Source organism: Dendrobates tinctorius, unplaced genomic scaffold (assembly GCF_039654945.1).
Source record: "Dendrobates tinctorius isolate UK_male_01 unplaced genomic scaffold, ASM3965494v1 ptg000022l, whole genome shotgun sequence".
NCBI lineage: Eukaryota > Metazoa > Chordata > Amphibia > Anura > Dendrobatidae > Dendrobates > Dendrobates tinctorius.
In genome coordinates this window covers 52882970-52904057 of record NW_027361690.1, presented here as the reverse complement: position 1 = coordinate 52904057, position 21088 = coordinate 52882970, and positions in this window count along the sequence as shown.

The following is a 21088-nucleotide window of genomic DNA, read 5'->3' as shown; positions in this document are numbered from 1 at the left end:
GATGGAATTTGAGAATGTTTAGAAAGTGTCATGTGACTATCAATTCCTTTTAATAATAATAATAATAATAAATTTTATTTCTATAGCGCCGACATATTCCGCAGCACTTTACATTTCGGAAGGGATTACAGACATTACAGCATAACAATAATCACATAGATTATAACAAATACCAAGAGGAATGAGGACCCTGCTCGCAAGCTTACAATCTATGAGGAAAAATGGAAGACACGAAAGGTGGGTGGTAACAGGTGCCCTGATTGTATGGACCAGCCATAATGTTAAGTGTGTATCAGTACAGACACAGAGGGCTAATGGATGCATAAAGCATGTGGGAACATGATGCGGGGAACCTGGTTATGGTAAAACATTTGACTGTGCCACACAGGGATAGATTAGGTTAAAGTGTTGAGGCGGTAGGCCAGTCTGAATAAATGCGTTTTCAGGGCATGCTTAAAATTGTGGGGATTGGGGACTAATCGTATTGACCTGGGAAATGCATTCCAAAGAATTGGCGCAGCACGTGTAAAGTCTTGGAGACGGGAGTGGGAGGTTCTGATTATTGAGGATGCTAACCTCAGGTCATCAGCAGAACGGAGGGCGAGGGTAGGGTGGTATACTGAAACAAGGGAGGAGATGTAGGGTGGTGCTGAGCTATGGAGGGCTTTGTGGGTGAGGGTAATAAGTTTATACTGAATTCTGGAGTGGATGGGTAGCCAGTGTAATGACTGGCACAAGGTAGAGGCATCGGTGTAACGATTGGTGAGGAATATGATCCTGGCTGCAGCATTCAAGACAGATTGCAGAGGGGAGAGTTTGGTAAGAGGGAGACCGATTAGAAGAGAGTTACAATAGTCGAGACGAGAATGAATAAGAGAAGCAGTAAGAGTTTTTGCGTAGTCAAAAGTAAGAAAAGGTCAAATACTAGAAATGTTTTTGAGGTGCAGATGATAAGAGCGAGCCAGTAATCGAATGTGGGGGGCAAAGGAAAGCTTGGAATCAAGTATGACCCCGAAGACAGCGGGCATGTTGCTGGGGAGTAACAGTGGAGCCACACACAGAAATGGCAATGTTGGGTATAGGTACATTAGTAGAGGGAGGAAACACAAGGAGTTCAGTCTTTGACAGGTTCCGTTTCAGATATAGTGAGGACATGATGTTAGACACAGCGTTTAGACAATCGCCAGTGTTTTCTAGAAAGGCTGGCATGATGTCAGGAGAAGAAGCGTATAATTGGGTGTCATCAGCATAGAGATGGTACTGGAAACCAAATCTACTGATTGTTTGACCAATAGGGGCAGTGTACAAGGAGAAGAGGAGGGGGCCTAGGACTAATCCTTGAGGAACCCCAACAGTAAGGGGAAGGTGAGAGGAGGAGGAACCGGCAAAAGATACAGTAAAGGAGCGGTCAGAGAGATAGGAGGAGAGCCAGGAGAGAGCGATGTCCTTGAGGCCAATGGAGCGGAGCATAGTGAGGAGGAGCTGATGATCCACAGTGTCGAATGCTGCAGAGAGATCCAAGAGAATTAGCATGGAGTATTGACCATTAGATTTAGCTGTTAGTTAGTGTTGAGCATTCCGATACCGCAAGTATCGGGTATCGGCCGATACTTGCTGTATCGGAATTCCGATACCGACTTCCGATATTTTTTCAATATCGGAATTCGGCATCGGAATCGGAAGTTCAGTTGATTGACGGCCTGACGTCATCATGATGCGCGGTGTGTGCGCATCATGATGCGCCGTCATTTCGGGCCTTCCGGGGGTCTCTGCCGGCCTGCCGGGGGGCTGTGCCGGCCTGCCGGGGGGCTGTGTGGACTGCCCGGGGTCTGTACCGGCCTGCCGGGGGGCTGTGCCGGCCTGCCGGTGGTCTGTGCACCCTGTGGGGGTCTGTACCGGCCTGCCGGGGGGCTGTGCCGGCCTGCCGGGGGGCTGTGCTGATGTCCGGGGGTCTGTGCAAGCATCGTCCGATGGGACTACAAGTCCCATCGGGCGATGCCTGCTACCATGACAGTGATTGACACATTAGCCAATGATGGGACAGTAGTAGTCCCATCATCCGGCTAATGTGTTAAATGTTAAAAAAAAAAAAAAAAAATACTACATACATACTACATGCATGCTACATACATACTACATGCTACATACATACTACATATATACTACATACATGCTACATACATGCTACATGCATGCTACATACATACTACATATATACTACATACATACTACATACATACTGCATGCTACATACATACTACATACATACTACATACATACTACATATATACTACATGCATGCTACATACATACTACATGCTACATACTACATATATACTACATGCATGCTACATACATACTACATGCTACATACATACCACATATATACTACATACATACTACATATATACTGCATGCTACATACATACTACATATATACTACATGCATGCTACATACATACTACATGCTACATACATAACACATATATACTACATACATACTACATACATACTACATGCTACATGCATACTACATGCTACATACATACTACATATATACTACATGCATGCTACATACATACTACATATATACTACATGCATGCTACATACATACTACATGCTACATGCATGCTACATACATACTACATACATACTACATGCTACATACATACCACATATATACTACATACATACAATACATTCATACAATACATACATAGACATACAGTACATATAACATAGAGTAACATACTTACCAATACTTGTCACATTGTTCCCCGAAGCCATTGTCGTCTACGGAATAAATATTAACATAACAAACCACAAAAATACTCACCCACGATCCGAAGCAGTCCACGAGTGTGTCCCACGACGATCTTGGGTAGAGAACTGCAGCATCAGATGATGCTGCCGTTCTCTACGGGCTGCAGGAATCCAATGACGGAAGGTAGGTATCCTTCCGCACTGTATTCCTCCGCCACTTAAAAAAAAAAAAGTCCCTAGTCTCACTTTATGCCATTGCTGTGTGGGAAATTCCCACGCAGCAATGGCATAAAGTGAGACTAGGGACTTTTTTTTTTTAAGTGGCGGAGGAATACAGTGCGGAAGGATACCTACCTTCCGTCATTGGATTCCTGCAGCCCGTAGAGAACGGCAGCATCATCTGATGCTGCAGTTCTCTACCCAAGATCGTCGTGGGACACACTCGTGGACTGCTTCGGATCGTGGGTGAGTATTTTTGTGGTTTGTTATGTTAATATTTATTCCGTAGACGACAATGGCTTCGGGGAACAATGTGACAAGTATTGGTAAGTATGTTACTCTATGTTATATGTACTGTATGTCTATGTATGTATTGTATGAATGTATTGTATGTATGTAGTATATATGTGGTATGTATGTAGCATGTAGTATGTATGTAGCATGCATGTAGCATGTAGTATGTATGTAGCATGCATGTAGTATATATGTAGTATGTATGTAGCATGCATGTAGTATATATGTAGTATGTATGTAGCATGTAGTATGTATGTAGCATGTAGTATGTATGTAGCATGCATGTAGTATATATGTAGTATGTATGTAGCATGCAGTATATATGTAGTATGTATGTAGTATATATGTGGTATGTATGTAGCATGTAGTATGTATGTAGCATGCATGTAGTATATATGTAGTATGTATGTGGTATGTATGTAGCATGTAGTATGTATGTAGCATGCATGTAGTATATATGTAGTATGTATGTAGTATGTATGTGGTATGTATGTAGCATGCAGTATGTATGTAGCATGCATGTAGTATATATGTAGTATGTATGTAGCATGTATGTAGTATGTAGTATGAATGTAGCATGTATGTAGTATGCATGTTGTATGTATGTAGCATGTAATTTTTTTTTTTTTTTTTTTTTTTTTTACATTTAACACATTAGCCGGATGATGGGACTACTACTGTCCCATCATTGGCTAATGTGTCAATCACTGTCATGGTAGCAGGCATCGCCCGATGGGACTTGTAGTCCCATCGGACGATGCCTGCACAGACCCCCGGAGCCTGCACAGCCCCCCGGCAGGCCGACACAGCCCCCCGGAGCCGGCACAGCCCCCCGGCAGGCCGGCACAGCCCCCTGGCAGGCCGGCACAGCCCCCCGGAGCCGGCACAGCCCCCCGGCAGGCCGGCACAGCCCCCCGGCAGGCCGGCACAGCCCCCCGGAGCCTGCACAGACCACCGGCAAGCCGGCACAGCCCCCCGGAGCCTGCACAGACCCCCTGGCAGGCCGGCACAGCCCCCCGAAAGGCCCGTACAGACCCCAGAGAGGCTGTACAAGGGCAGGAAAGGGTTTTTCTTATTCCGATACCGGAAGTCCCATAGACTTGAATGGGACTTCCGGTATCGGAATCGGCGATACCGATACTTTTTTTAAAGATCGGCCGATACCATCCGATACGATACTTTGAAGTATCGGACGGTATCGCTCAACTCTACTGTTAGTAGATCATTAGAGACTTTAGTGAGGGCAGTTTCAGTAGAGTGTAAGGAGCGGAAGCCGGATTGGAGAGGGTCGAGAAGAGAGTTATCAGAGAGATAGCGGATAAGACGGGAGTGGACCAGGCGTTCCAGGAGTTTAGAGATGAAGGGAAGATTAGAGACAGGTCTATAGTTAGCGGCACAGTTTTGGTCGAGGGATGGTTTTTTATGTAGTGGATGTATGATGGCATGCTTAAATGAGGAGGGAAAGATACCAGAAGAGAGAGAGAGGTTAAATATTTTAGTTAGGTGAGTGGTGACAGCAGGGGAAAGGGACTGTGAGGAAATGGGTCACTGATGCAAGTGGTTGGGCGAGAAGATGCAAGGAGCCTGCTTACTTCTTCTTCTGTGACTGGTTCAAAATCAGAGAGTGAGCTAGATGCAGTGGGGGAGGGAGGACAGTGCATGGTATGAGGTGATTGGGAGATAATTTCCTGTCGGATCTGGTCAATTTTTTCTTTGAAGTAATTGGCCAGATCGTCAGCTCGGAGCTCTGTGGTTGGGGCCTGTACTCTTGGGTTGAGTAGAGAATGAAAAGTGTCAAAGACGTTTCGGGTTATTGGACAGTGAGGTGATGAGGGTGTTGAAATAGGTTTGTTTGGAGAGGTGAAGGGCAGTGTTGTATGTTTGAAGCATAATCTTATAATGGATGAAATCTTCGTGTAGATTGGATTTTCTCCACAGACGTTCGGTGCACCTGGAGCATCGCTGCAGGAAACATGTTTGCAGGGTGTGCCAGGGTTGTCGCCGTCTGTGTTGTGGTGTTCTATTTATAGCGGGTGCAAATTCATCCAGGGCACTTTGAAGTGTTTAATTGTAATGCTTCAGTGCAGAATGAGGACATGAGAGGGAGGAGATAGGGGCCAATGAAGACTGCAAGTTCTTCGTAAGTTTCTGGGTGTTAATGGCCTGTATGTTTCTATAAGTATGGACAGTGGGGGTGACCTGAGCAGCCTGGCAGTTCTTGATAGAGAATGAAAGAAGATTGTGGTCAGAGAGCGGGAGAGGGGAGTTTGTGAAATCATCCACTGCACAAAGCCGAGAGAAGACCAAGTCGAGGGAGTTTCCATCTTCATGCGTTGGAGAATTAGTAAGCTGCAAAAGGCCAAAGGCAAAACCTTTTGTTGTCTTACAGCCCGCGGATGTGCTGTGTTTAACGGGGGGGTATGTGGCGCCCCTGAGGCTTCAGTCGCCACAGAGGTACTGCACCTTCTCCTAAGGTGTAGTGCCCCACCATCCAGGTAGGCTGGGAACTCCTTTCCGCATTCCAACACCTGCACCCCACACACAGGATAGTTCAGCAGGGACCCATCCATGCTTTATGCTGGAAAGGTCATAGGGTGCCTTTTGTGGTCCCTGGCTTCGTAACACGAGAGGTGCTGGGGAGGTGGGTGGAGTTAGATATAAAAGAGAGGGAAGGTGTATGATTTCAGGTCAGTCTGGGGTGAGTCCCAGAGAAGGAGAGAGCAGACTGACAGCAGGTCAGCATGAGAGGAGCTCAAGGCGGAGGAAGGCAGTCAGTCAGGAGAGGCTGAGGACTGGTCTTAGTGGAACGAGTTCCCTAGGGAAGGAAGAGAAAGAGACGTAGACTGGAGACTACATATTCCATAAGAGAGATAGAACAAATCGGAACGAAGGAGAATAGAAGGACGGTGGGAAGCTGGTTGAAGAAAGATAGAGAACCCTTCCAGTCCAGAGGGCACAAAGGCCGGGGCCCGGTCCCCGAGGTTGATTGGATCTTTATGTCCGACAACAGACACCGGTGGAGTTGAGCCACTGACGCCTTGCTCCCATCATAGACTTGGGACACAACAGCAACTGAATAGAGAGCCGGGATGCAGTGAGGAGTCCCCGAAGCAGGCTACAGCTGTCTGTCATGCAAGTAAAGACTAGGAACACCTAGAGAGAGGCATTCCAGGGTAACTAAGTACTGGAGTGCTTAGCACCTAAAGGCGCATTGGAGGAGTCGTTCAGTATGGTACATGTTGGCGGAGTGTGGAGGGGAGAATCCTATCCTGCCTGAAGGTTGGCTGGAGCCCTGACCTGGAGAACATGGTACGGAGGCAGGCAGTTGAGTGAACTGCAAACAGTGAGTAAAGCTTTGGAACCGCATACTCTGGTGTCCTCCAGTTATTCCCGCACCACTACACCTGGGTACCAGCCTCCATACCATTCTGCGCCTCTCCTCATCCATTGCACCTACACTGCCCTGGGACTACAGCTCCACCTGTGGGGAGCTATACCATCTCTGCTGCACCACACCATCAGTCCCAGCGGATCTGTATGCAGCGTTGGCTTACCATCTTGCTTGCCAAACACCACGTGTGGCATCACAAACTATTCTAATAAACTTTAACACCAATAACATCACCGTGATTGATATAGGGCGCCCAGGGCCACGGACCGGGTCACCGCTGCTGTGACACATTCCCACCTTGACACCGGCCCGGTGTGTGAAGGCGACCCACCAGCATGGTATATAGCCCCCCCGCATGGTATAATACAGCCCAGCATTGTGTAATACAGCCCAGCATGGTATATAGCACGCCCAGAATGGTGTAATACATCCCAGCATGGTATATAGCCCCTAGCATGGTATAATACAGCCCAGCATGATACATAGCCCCCCCAACATGGTATAATACAGCCCAGCCTGGTATATAGCCCCCCCAGCATGGTATAATACAGCCCAGCATGGTATATAGCCCCCCCGCATGGTATAATACAGCCCAGCATGGTATATTACAGCCCAGCATGATATATACCCCCCAGCATGGTATAATACAGCCCAGCATGGTATAATACAGCCCAGCATGGTATATAGCCCCCCCAGCATGGTATAATACAGCCCAGCATGGTATATAGCCCCCCCAGCATGGTATAATACAGCCAAGCATGGTATATAGCCCCACCAGCATGGTATAATACAGTCCAGCATGGTATATAGCACCCCCAGCATGGTATAGTACAGCCCAGCATGGTATATAGCCCCCCCAGCATGGTATAATACAGCCCAGCATGGTATATAGCCCCCCAGCATGGTATAATACAGCCCAGCATGGTATATAGCACCCCCAGCATGGCATAGTACAGCCTATCATGGTATATAGCCCCCCCAGCATGGTATAATACAGCCCAGCATGGTATATAGCCCCCCAGCATGGTATAATACTGCCCAGCATGGTATAGAGCCCCCCCAGCATGGCCCCACAGTCCAGTACTCACACTGATTCAAAAAAAAACAACAACACACTCCTCACCTTCTCCTCGTGCCTGCGTTGTTCCCGGCTCCTGTCTCCTCTCCTGCACTGCCTGGTACACAGTGGCAGCGCAATGACATCATCGCGCACCCGCTGTGTCAGAGGCAGAGCAGGGAATGATGGGAGGGAGCGTCAAGTGATGCTCTCTCTTCCAGGCTCGATCATTGCCTCCTTCAATGCGGGGGGGTAGAGTCAGCGCTGGGGCAGGCGGGCCCCATAGCGGCTGCGTGATGAGCCGCTGGCTGGGTGCCCCTGGGGGAGTGGGGGCCCTAGGCAGCTGCCTGCCCCTAACGCCGGCCCTGCTCAGGAGGAGTCAGACCCGCTCCTGCTGCCTCCCGCAGCGCTGCTCTCCTCCTTGTGCTATACATGGCTAATTTGAATTTTGAAATAATTAGCCATGCGGTGCTGGAGGCTGGAGGGGAGGCCAGGGCCCCCGTTCAATGAACGGACTGCACGGGCGGTAGGTCCGCCCCTGACTGATGGATGTATGTATGTATGGATAGATAGATAGATTTCATGGATTAATAGATTGAATGAAAGCAAGATCTTTAGTAGAGCACTTGTCTATGGCAGTTAGTTCACATGAAAGAGACTTATAAAGTAGTGGCCAAACCCTTTGAAGAAGACCTTTTAACCAGTTTTGGCATGTTATAATGGCCACGTCATAAAATAGGCTCTTATTAGCTTGTAACGTTTAGGCTATAAGCTCTGTAAAGTCCAAGGGGGGTGGAGTTACCAGAGTTATTTCTCTGAGGTCATGTACTTGTTCTCCTGCATGATGTTGATCAAACATAAGCATGCAGCAACATGCTTGGGAAAGAAGAATATGCCCCATAATAGCTTAGAATAGGCTTTTTCCTGTGTGAGACATGTAATGATGCACAGGTCTCCTTTCCCTGATCTCACTGCAGTGATTAAAAGTGCCATAAGTAAAGCAGAGATGAGTGTGAGTACATGCACCCTTCAGCTTTCTTCTCATGGTAGTCTGCATTGTTGATGGGGCAGTACAGCAGAGCTGCACTTTGTCTTTTTAAAAAGGTCCCTGCAGCACTCCACTCAGTCCTGTAAGGTCCAGATTTACTGCAGTGAGATGACAAGTGTTAGTAATAGTAATCTCTGATTTTCCCTCAGCACTTGTAATCACACAGCCCTGCATCAATATCAGTAAGGAGAGCAGACTGTCATACAAGTTTCACACTGAGAAAGTCTGCTATAAGCTATTGTTGGGGTGTATTCTTTTTCCCCGCATTATTTTGCTGTCTGCTTATGATAGGTCAATGTCATACAGGGCAAGAAGTACATGCTCCTAGTTAAAAACCTCTGCTAATGTTCTCTTGGATTTAGCATAAGTTCTAACCTAAGGGTCAGTGCACACGTTGCGGATTGTGCTGCGGATTTTGCAAAATCCGCAGGTTAATCCGCAGGTCAAAAGACCTGCGGTTTATCGGCGGATTAGCCTGCAGTTTTGCCCTGTGGTTTGACACCTGTACAGGGGAGCAGGTGTAAAACCTCTGTGGAATTCGCACAAAGAATTGACATGCTGTGGATTAGAAACCGCAGCAAATCCGCGCGGAAAAATCTGCAGCATGTGCACAGAGTTTTTTGTTTTTTATTGATTTTAATGGTACTGTACAATGCAGCAGAAACTGCTGAGGATCCGCAGGGCCAAAACCGCTGCGTATCCGCAGCAGAATCCACAGCGTGTGCACACACCCTTAATGTTACAGAGTAATAACGGCACAAAGGAGAGGAGAAATGATCAAATAAATACTATGTTTTATTCAGCTCTGCAGCTGCTATTCTATGAAGTGGCCAGTTTAACCTCTTAACCCCTGGAGGTATTTTCATTTTTGCGTTTTTGTTTATCACTCCTTTTTTTCTCAGAGCCATAACTTTTTTATTTTTCTGTTCATATGGCTTGTTTTTTGAAGGGTGAGTTGTACTTTTGAACAACACCATTGGTTTCACCATGTCGTGTACTAGAAAACAGGGAAAAATTCCAAGTGCAGTGAAATTGCAAAAAAAAGTACAATCCCACACTTGTTTTTTGTTTGGCTTTTTTATCATGTTCACAAAATGCTAAAACTGACCTACCATTATGATTCTTCAGGTCATTACGAGTTCATAAACACCAAACATGTCTAGGTTCTTTTTCATCTAAGTGGTGAAAAAAATTCCAAACTTTGTTTAAAAAAAAAAAAGCACCATTTTCCAATAACCTTAGTGTCTCCATTTTTTGTGATCTCGGGTTGGGTGAGGGCTTATTTTTTGTGCACCGAGCTGATGTTTTTAATGATACCATTTTGGTGCAGATATGATCTTTTGATCGCCCATTATTGAATTTGAATGCAATGTCGCGGCAACCAAAAAAAGTAATTCTGGCATTTTAACTTTTTTCTCGCTACAATGTTTAGGCCTCTTTCACACTTCAGTTTTTTCGCGTCAGTCGTAATCCGCCAATTTTTGAAAAAAACGGATCCGCCAAAAAAGGGGCGGATCCGTTTTTTCCCCCATAGACTTACATTATTGGCGGATCTTGACTAACGATCGTCTGTCACCCCCATTTTTTTTACGGATCCGCCAAAATTTTCCTGGCTCCCAGGCGGATGAGACGGACACTGCAACGTTTTTCCTTCTTGACGGACCGCTATTTTCTTGTGCGCATGCCCATAAGCTTTGCACCGGGATCATTTTTAACCCAGTAATGCCGTTCCGGGATCATAAAAAAAATTCTCTCTCTCTCTATCTAGCTCTCTCTCTCTCTCGTTTTCCGGGCATGGGTTCCTTTAAAATTCAAACTTCGCCGGACCTGTCAAAACAATGGTCCGGTGCCACACGTTGCTGTCAATCCGCCGACGGATCCGTTTTCCGCCATTTTCACGGTTTGCAACTGATCTGAAAAACGAACGTGTGAAACAGGCCTTAGCAATCGGGTTAATCCTTTTTTTATTGATACATCAGGCGATTCTGAATGCGGCGATACCAAATATGTGCATGTTTGATTCTTTAAGGGTATATGCACACGTTGCAGATTTGTGTGCAGAATTTTCTGCACAAAAATTGCATCTCCTGGCAGAAAATGCAGCTGCAGATTTCACGAACTTCATTGAGTTTTTGGTGCGTATTCTAAGCTTTTTTAGTGCAGTTTTTCATTGCGGTTTTCCACCTGCGGATTTCTAGAATGGAGCAGGTGGAAAACTGTAGCAAAACCACACAAAAGAAGTTACATGCTGCTTTTTTCATTCCGCACCAAATCTGCGCGGAAAAAAACTCAGCATGTGCACTGCGGATTTTGTTTTACATAGGCTACAATGGTACTGTACATCACATGCAGTTCTGCTGCATATACACAGGGCCAAATCCGCTGCGTATCTGCAGCAGAGTCTGCACCGTGTGTACATAGCCTTATTGTTTTATATTGAATGGGGTGAAAGGGGGGTGATTTGAACTTTTCTATTTTTTTTTTTTTTTTCTATTTTTAAAAACATTTTTTTTTACTTTTGGCATGCTTCAATAGTCTCCATGGGAGATTAGAAGCTGCCATAACTCTATCGGCTCAGCTACAAACAGGCCTATATATGTAGTTTGCCTATATATGTAGCTGAATTACTCACTTGCTATGAGCGCCAACCACTGGGCGGCGCTCCTGGCAATCCGGCAGTGACAACCATAGAGGTCTCCAGGAGACTTCTGGTTGTCATGCCAACCCACTGGTGACACACACATGACAGGGGTCACCGGTGGATGGATTTCCGGCGTGATTGCCTGAAGCGCTTGTTAAATGCTGCTGTCAGAGTTTGACAGTGGCATTTAATGGGCTAATAGCCATGGGTGGATCGCGATTCCACCTGCGGCTGTTCCTGGCACATAGCTGTCCCGGGAAAGATGTGGGCTCACCACCGGAGCCACATCAAATGGAGGGAGTCCGACATCGGCGTACTATTACGCCCGATGTTGGAAAGGGGTTAATATGCTCAAACTTGTGGAAGGTACTCTTCAACAGCAAACTTTAAAAAGGTTGTCTCACTAAGTCAATCCTATTTCATATGCTCTATTATGGCACAGTGCTACTAACCAAGAGATAGTGAATATTGACTGTTCAAACATTATTTGGATATCCAATCATTTGAATGGCTAGCATGATATTTTAATATTCCCTTTAAAATTTATACCTTTAAAATATAGATTTTTGTTGCTTAATAGAAGAAAATGATTAATTTTGTATGCAAATTAAAGGCTTTGGTGCATTTTTGGATTGGCAAAGACTCAGTGCATCATACGCTCTCATCACTGACTCCTGTCTGCGACTTCTGTTCAGTACTGTTGCCACAGGGATACAGAGGCATAGAGTGGCCAGTTGATTGCAGTGTCGGGGCACACGAACTCTTGCACTTCTTAGAACTGCTTCACCATCCTATTAAAAAGTGCAGATTTTCCTTGCTCTGTCATGCAAGGGTTAATCAGTTCAGTTGATCTCCTGGAGTTCTCCATCCTGACTTGTCTCAGCTGTTCTGTGTTGGCCTTGCCCCTCTTGTGTATATGCTTGCCACTGGAACTTGGGAGTTGCCAATGATAGTTCTACTTCCTGGTTTGGTGTTGAAGGAGAAAGTTCAGTGTTTGAAGTTGGAGAGCTTTTCTGGAGCGTGCTGTGCAGCACTGGTTTGCGTGTTTATCCTTATCCTCTCACACTTGTTTTCCATTTCTTATAATGCCCATGTTTCCTCTCTGCTGTTTTGTAAGTGTATTTGTATGATTGTTGTTTTTTTTTTCCCTGTATGTTTACCCCTGGGTTGGGGACAGAGCAGGTAAGGGTGAAGTTAGGAGCACAGCTAGGTACGAGACCCTGGAGTCTCCACCATCTGGAGTAATCAGAGGACAGGGATAGACTAGGACTCCCCTAGTTTGACGGATTAGGCAAGTGAACACAATCCCTTGAAACTAAATGATAATTTTACTGCAGACAGGAGCCCACAATGACAGTGCACTCTGTCTCTGTGCATGGCTGGGCTCTGGTGGCATCACTTCTGAGAAGAAACAGTGCTGCTGATTGTCATAACTTGATTGAACTCAAAATGCTCAGGACACAAATTGATTAGACATAAAGGTGCACTAAGCCTTGGCCACAACAAGGGTGCAATAAACACCGTTATTTGTATACAAAATAAATTGCTTTATTTTTTCACTTTATTATTTAGTCTCCTATATAACTATTCAAGTGGTTTAATTAGCAGTTTTTGTGCTGACATACTTCCTTTAAAGTTTTTCTCAATGGGCTCAAGGTGGGGTAAAAAAAATCCTGTATTTACCTCATATCAATCTCCTAAGCCAGTGCTACTACTTCATACTCGCTACTCCATCCCACATGGTCTCATGTTATCAACATCTGAATGGAGCATCACATTGAAGATGCAACTAATCAGGGTTATGTGACTATTAGTGTTGAGCATTCCGATACCGCAAGTATCGGGTATCGGCCGATACTTGCTGTATCGGAATTCCGATACCGACTTCCGATATTTTTTCAATATCGGAATTCGGCATCGGAATCGGAAGTTCAGTTGATTGACGGCCTGACGTCATCATGATGCGCGGTGTGTGCGCATCATGATGCGCCGTCATTTCGGGCCTTCCGGGGGTCTCTGCCGGCCTGCCGGGGGGCTGTGCCGGCCTGCCGGGGGGCTGTGTGGACTGCCCGGGGTCTGTACCGGCCTGCCGGGGGGCTGTGCCGGCCTGCCGGTGGTCTGTGCACCCTGTGGGGGTCTGTACCGGCCTGCCGGGGGGCTGTGCCGGCCTGCCGGGGGGCTGTGCTGATGTCCGGGGGTCTGTGCAAGCATCGTCCGATGGGACTACAAGTCCCATCGGGCGATGCCTGCTACCATGACAGTGATTGACACATTAGCCAATGATGGGACAGTAGTAGTCCCATCATCCGGCTAATGTGTTAAATGTTAAAAAAAAAAAAAAAAAAAAAAAAATACTACATACATACTACATGCATGCTACATACATACTACATACATGCTACATACATACTACATACATGTTACATACATACTACATGCATGCTACATACATACTACATGCTACATACATACTGCATGCTACATACATACTACATATATACTACATACATACTACATACATGCTACATACATACTGCATGCTACATACATACTACATACATACTACATACATACTACATGCATGCTACATACATACTACATACATACTACATGCATGCTACATACATACTACATGCTACATACATACTACATACATGCTACATACATACTACATACATGCTACATACATACTACATGCATGCTACATACATACTACATGCTACATACATACTACATATATACTACATACATACTACATACATGCTACATACATACTGCATGCTACATACATACTACATACATACTACATACATACTACATGCATGCTACATACATACTACATATATACTACATGCATGCTACATACATACTACATGCTACATACATACTACATATATGCTACATACATACTACATACATGCTACATACATACTGCATGCTACATACATACTACATACATACTACATACATACTACATACATACTACATGCTACATACATACTACATATATACTACATGCATGCTACATACATACTACATGCTACATACATACCACATACATACTACATACATACTACATACATACTACATGCTACATACATACTACATATATACTACATGCATGCTACATACATACTACATGCTACATACATACTACATACATACTACATACATACTACATGCATGCTACATACATACTACATATATACTACATGCATGCTACATACATGCTACATACATACTACATATATACTACATACATACTACATACATGCTACATACATACTGCATGCTACATACATACTACATACATACTACATACATACTACATACATACTACATACATACTACATGCTACATACATACTACATATATACTACATGCATGCTACATACATACTACATGCTACATACATACCACATACATACTACATACATACTACATACATACTACATGCTACATACATACTACATATATACTACATGCATGCTACATACATACTACATGCTACATACATACCACATACATACTACATACATGCTACATATATACTACATGCATGCTACATACATACTACATATATACTACATGCATGCTACATACATACTACATGCTACATGCATGCTACATACATACTACATACATACTACATGCTACATACATACCACATATATACTACATACATACAATACATTCATACAGTACATACATAGACATACAGTACATATAACATAGAGTAACATACTTACCAATACTTGTCACATTGTTCCCCGAAGCCATTGTCTTTTCCGGAATAAATATTAACATAACAAACCACAAAAATACTCACCCACGATCCGAAGCAGTCCACGAGTGTGTCCCACGACGATCTTGGGTAGAGAACTGCAGCATCAGATGATGCTGCCGTTCTCTACGGGCTGCAGGAATCCAATGACGGAAGGTAGGTATCCTTCCGCACTGTATTCCTCCGCCACTTAAAAAAAAAAAAAGTCCCTAGTCTCACTTTATGCCATTGCTGTGTGGGAAATTCCCTACTCACATGTTTTCTCCTCTCCTACATTTTTTATGGGGCATCCCCTGCCAAACTCCTTTAATAGTGGCTTATCTCACCCAATAAAATAGGATCATCAATCCAAAATCAGACATGCTGTATTCTTTTGTCCCTTGACATCATCTGTCTGGGTAGAGTTGGGAGGCCACCATACACATTACAGTAATAAGGCAAGTCCCGGCACTCACATGTTGAATGAATAGTAAATATTTATTTCAATGCAAAACCAGCTAGGATATTTCAGCCCATTACAGGCTTTTCTCAACCTGGGAAAAGCCTGGGATGGGCTGAAATGTTCTAATTGGATTTGCATTGAAATAAACAGTTACTATTTGTTCAATACGTGAGTGTCGGGACCTGCCTTATTTCTTTAATGTGTATAGTGGACTCCCAACTCTACCCAGACAGATGATATCAAGGGACAAAAGAATACAGCATGTCTGATTTTGGATTGATGATCCTATTTTATTGGGTGAGATAAGCCACTATTAAAGGAGTTTGGCAGGGGATGCCCCATAAAAAATGTAGGAGAGGAGAAAACATGTGAGTAGGGATGTGAGAGCCCAAACAGTATAGTTCGGGGTCAATATCGATCACTTAGTGTCCGTGTATGGACCCCAAATACGAACTTCTCCAGGAAGTCCATACTACTTTTTGGGTTTGGCAGCCCGAACAAAGTTTTTTGAAAGGCTGCAGTGCAGCCAATCAACAATCTTTGGCCATGTGGGCATTTCTGGCTCAGTTAGAGCCATGACAAGTATTGGCATGGCTGTGATTGGCTGGCAGTGCACTGTGTATATAAAAAATCATTTAAAAAAAATGTGAGATCCCCTGTATTTTTGAGAATGAGCACAGAGAAAACCAACAGATGCGGGCTGCAGCCTCCAGCTGTGCGCTTTAGCTTGGCTGGTTATCAAATATAGAGTGGTCCCCATGCTGATTTTAAAATTATTTAAATAAATAATTTTACAAAAATGAATGCAGTCTCCTCATTATTGACAACCAGCCAAGCTAAAGCAGACGGGTATTCTCGGACTTGGAAGGAAACATGGATTTTGGCCCTCTCCAGCCTAAAAATGGTAATGGAGAGGTATTTATAAGACCCCCAGATTACGAACCCCATAGTGATATAGTAAAAAAGACACAGCAAGAATAAAGTACTTTATTTGAAATAAAACTCCCCACCCTCTTTTACCCATTTATTACCAAAAAAATGTTAAAACTAAAAAAAAAAACATATTCTTCATAATAATCCATATGTAGCAGAGTTGGATCGCATCTTGGGACATATATTGTGTCATGATCCGGGACGGGGTTTCGCTTTGGCCCATCCTGATCAGACTGGGGGTTAATTGTCCCGCCTCTCTCTGGCAGAGGGCGGCTATTTAATGCTCACTGGACCTAGGTCCGGTGTCAGTTATACTCCTGCCCTCGGCTGAGTTAGTTGACCTTGTGTGTACATGTGCCTGATATCTTGCTTGCTTGTTTGGTTTTGATCCGGTTCTGTCCCTGTTACGAGTTCTGCCTGCCCCTCTTGTACTGCGCTACCTCTCGTGTATGACTCTCTGCTTGTGACCCGACTTCTCTCTGCTCGTCCCCTTGGTACCACGTCGCCCTCTTGTGTATGACCTTTGGCTTTGTCTGACTACCCGTCTGTTTGTCCCTCCTGTGCCTCGTTTGCCCGTACTGTTGTGACCTCCATTTTGCCTGACTCTGAGCTGTTGTATGGTGTCCTGTCATATCTGAAAGCAGGACGCTAAGCCCCGCCCCCTTGCAGTCACCTGACCATAGTTCCTGTGCCAGCTTGCTAACTTCAGTGTCTGCAGGTCCTGTGCCTCTTTCACTGTGGCGATTCTGGACATTGGAAAAAGGATTACCCCTCCGGTCCTCTGACCAACAAGCGACTGAGCCCGGGTGATTGTCATGGAGGTCACCCAGGCTCTCAGGTACCCTTTTCTGCCTTCTCTAAAATGTTGTTACAAGTGGAGCTTTGTTGTGGGAGTGTCTCTACATCCACTTCTGCCTTCGTGGATTGCGGTTCATCATTGAACTTTATTGACTCGAACTTGGTGGCCAGGTGTAAGTTAGGGCCAGTTAGGTTGGAGACTCCTATTCACATTGTTGCCATTGACAAAACACCACTGGTTAAGAATAACGTTATGTTTCGCACTGAAGAGTTTCTCCTTAAAGTGAGTTCCTTACACCAGAAACATATTTCATGTTTTGTTATGGACAACCTGCCTGCGGGACTGGTGTTAGGGTTCCCCTGGTTACAATTACATAATCCTGTAATTAATTGGGAATATTGGGACATTGTTAAATGGGTTCCCTATTGTTCTGAAAAATGTCTTGTTACGGTGTCTGTGTCGTCCGTGGGTCTGGAAGGTATTCCGGAGTGCCTGAAAGACTATATGGACGTGTTCTCCAAAAAAGAGGCTGATGTTTTACCACCACACCGCCCATTTGATTGTGCCGTTGACCTGGTTCCAGGTGCTAAAAATTGCCCAAAGCCCGCTTGTATAACCTTTCGGGTCCAGAACAAGCCGCGATGAAAGAATATATTTCCGAGAGTCTCCGTAAGGGACACATTCGTCCTTCTGTTTCTCCCATAGCGGCGGGGTTCTTTTTTGTAATGAAAAAAGACGGTGGTTTATGCCCATCCCTCAACTTTCGTGAGTTAAATAAGATAACAGTGAGGAATACGTATCCCCTTCCACTTATTCCTGATTTATACAATCAGTTGTCCGGAGCTAAGTGGTTTTCAAAGTTATATCTACGGGGAGTATATAACCTTATCCGAGTCCGGGATGGAGATGAGTGGAAAACCGCTTTTCTCACTACTGAAGGGTTGTTTGAAAATTTGGTCATGCCTTTCGGTCTGACCAATGCTCCAGCGGTTTTCCAAAATTTCATTAATCATGTGTTCTCTGATTTCATTGGACGTTTTATGGTGGTATATTTGGATGACATATTGATCTACTCTCCTGATAAACAGGCTCACATTGGTCATGTTCGGGCAGTTCTCCAAAGGCTTCGGGAGAACTGTCTCTTTGCTAAATTATAAAAATGCTTATTTTTTGTCCAGGAACTGTCTTTTCTGGGGTTCATTGTGTCTGCTGAAGGGTATTGCATGGATCCTAATAAGGTGCAGGCCATTGTCGAGTGGGTTCAGCCTTGTGATTTGAAGGCTCTGCAGCGTTTCCTAGGATTCACCAATTACTACCGTAAATTTATAAGGGGGTTCTCACAGGTGGTTAAACCCCTCACAGACATGACTCAAAAGGGGGCCAATATCAAGAATTGGTCAACCGCAGCGGTAGCGGCGTTTCAGTTTTTAAAAAAATGTTTCATGTCTGCCCCGGTTCTTATTCAACCCGACGCGTCAGAACCATTTATTGTTGAGGTAGACGCCTCAGAGGTGGGGGTGGGGGCGGCATTGTCCCAGGGAGCCGGCACTTTGACCAATTTGAGACCTTGCGCCTTTTTCTCAAAGAAGTTCTCCCCTGTGGAGAGAAACTATGATGTTGGGAATCGAGAACTTCTGGTCGTAAAGTTGGCCTTTGAAGAATGGAGGCATTTTTTGGAGGGGGCTGTCCATCCTATAACAGTAATTACAGACCACAAAAACCTAGCTTACATTGAGTCAGCTATAAGGTTGACTCCCAGACAGGCTAGATCGTCACTTTTTTTTTTTCCCGGTTCAATTTCTCGATCACTTTTCAGCCAGGATCTAAAAATGTCAGAGCGGATGCCTTGTCACGCAGTCTAGATCCGGTGTCCCCCCCGAAACCTCCGTCCTCCATTCTCCAGCCTGGGGTGGTGGTGGCAGATATTTCTAATATGTTAGAACGGGAGATTCGGGAGGCTCAGTCTCTGGCACCTCCGACTAAGCCGGTGGATAAGCTTTCCGTGCCAGCTCAGTTTCGCCTCAAGGTCCTCCGGGAGTTCCATGACTCAGTTCTAGGTAGACATCCAGGGATCTCAGCTACCCAGAAGGCCATTGCTAGAGTATTCTGGTGGTCTGCTTTAGCCTCTGATGTTGGGGAATATGTGTCTGCTTGTGATGTTTGTGCCCATGCAAAAACCCCCCATAACCGGCCGGCGAATTTGTACCACTGCCAATTCCTGAGAGACCATGGACTCATTTGTCCATGGATTTCATCACCAACCTTCCCCCCTCCAAAGATAATACCGTCGTTTGGGTTGTGGTGGACAGGTTTAGTAAGCAGGCACATTTTGTACCTTTGGCAGCTCTACCTAATGCAGAAACGTTGTCCAGATTGTTCGTTGAGCATGTGGTGCGGTTGCGTGGGGTACCCTTGAATGTGGTGTCTGATAGAGGAGTGCAATTTGTTTCCAGATTTTGGAGGGCTTTTTGCAAGAGGTTGGGTATTGGTCTGTCCTTTTCTTCCGCTTATCTTCCTGAGACTAATGGGCAGACCGAGCGGACCAATCAATCTCTGGAGCAAATTTTGCGTTGCTTGACCTCAGCCCGACAAGATGATTGGTGTTCAGTGTTACCGTTGGCCGAGTTTGCTTTTAACAACCGCATTAACCAGTCTACGGGTACATCTCCCTTTTTCTGTAATTATGGGTTTCATCCTCATTTTGGAGAATTTTCCCGTTTGAATTCTGGGTGTCCTGGGGCAGATGAGACAAACCAGCGGTTGGGGGAGGTATGGCGGGAGGTCCAGTGTAACATTACGAAGGCCCAGGACAAATTTAAGTTTTTTTGCGGACAAAAAACGATCCACGGGACTCGTGTTTCATATTGGGGATAAGGTATGGTTGTCCACCAAGAATATAAGGCTCAAGGTCCACTCTGCGAAGCTTGGACCCAAGTTTTAGGTCCCTATGTAATTACCGAAGCAGTTAACCCGGTGGCTTTTCAGTTGCGGCTCCCGCCATCTCTGCAGATCCCAAATGTTTTCCATAAGGCCCTTTTGAAACCTGTGAGGTCCGGTGGGGAGGGATCATCCGCTTCCCCACCACCGGTTTTGGTAGACGGGCAGTCGGAGTACGAGGTAGAACGAATCGTCGACTCTAGGTTGGTCCGTCCTGCCCTTCAATATCTGGTACATTGGAAAGGCTATGGTCCTGAAGAACGGTCGTGGGTTCCTGCTCGATTGGTCCATGCGGATCGGTTGGTCTGGGCCTTTCACGTCAAGTACCCTGAGAGACCTGGGGGTCCGGTGGCCCCCATTGAGAGGAGGGTACTGTCATGATCCCGGATGGGGTTTCGGTTTGGCCCGTCCTGATCAGAATGGGGGTTAATTGTCCCGCCTCTCTCTGGCAGAGGGCGGCTATTTAATGCTCACTGGACCTAGGTCCGGTGTCAGTTATACTCCTGCCCTCGGCTGAGTTAGTTGACCTTGTGCGTACGTGTGCCTTGTGCCTGATATCTTGCTTGCTTGTTTGGTTTAGATCCAGTTCTGTCCCTGTTACGAGTTCTGCCTGCCCCTCTTGTACTGCGCTACCTCTCGTGTATGACTCACTGCTTGTGACCCGACTTCTCTCTGCTCGTCCCATTGGTACCACGTCGCCCTCTTGTGTATGACCTTTGGCTTTGTCTGACAAACCATCTGTTTGTCCCTCCTGTGCCTCGTTTGCCCGTACTGTTGTG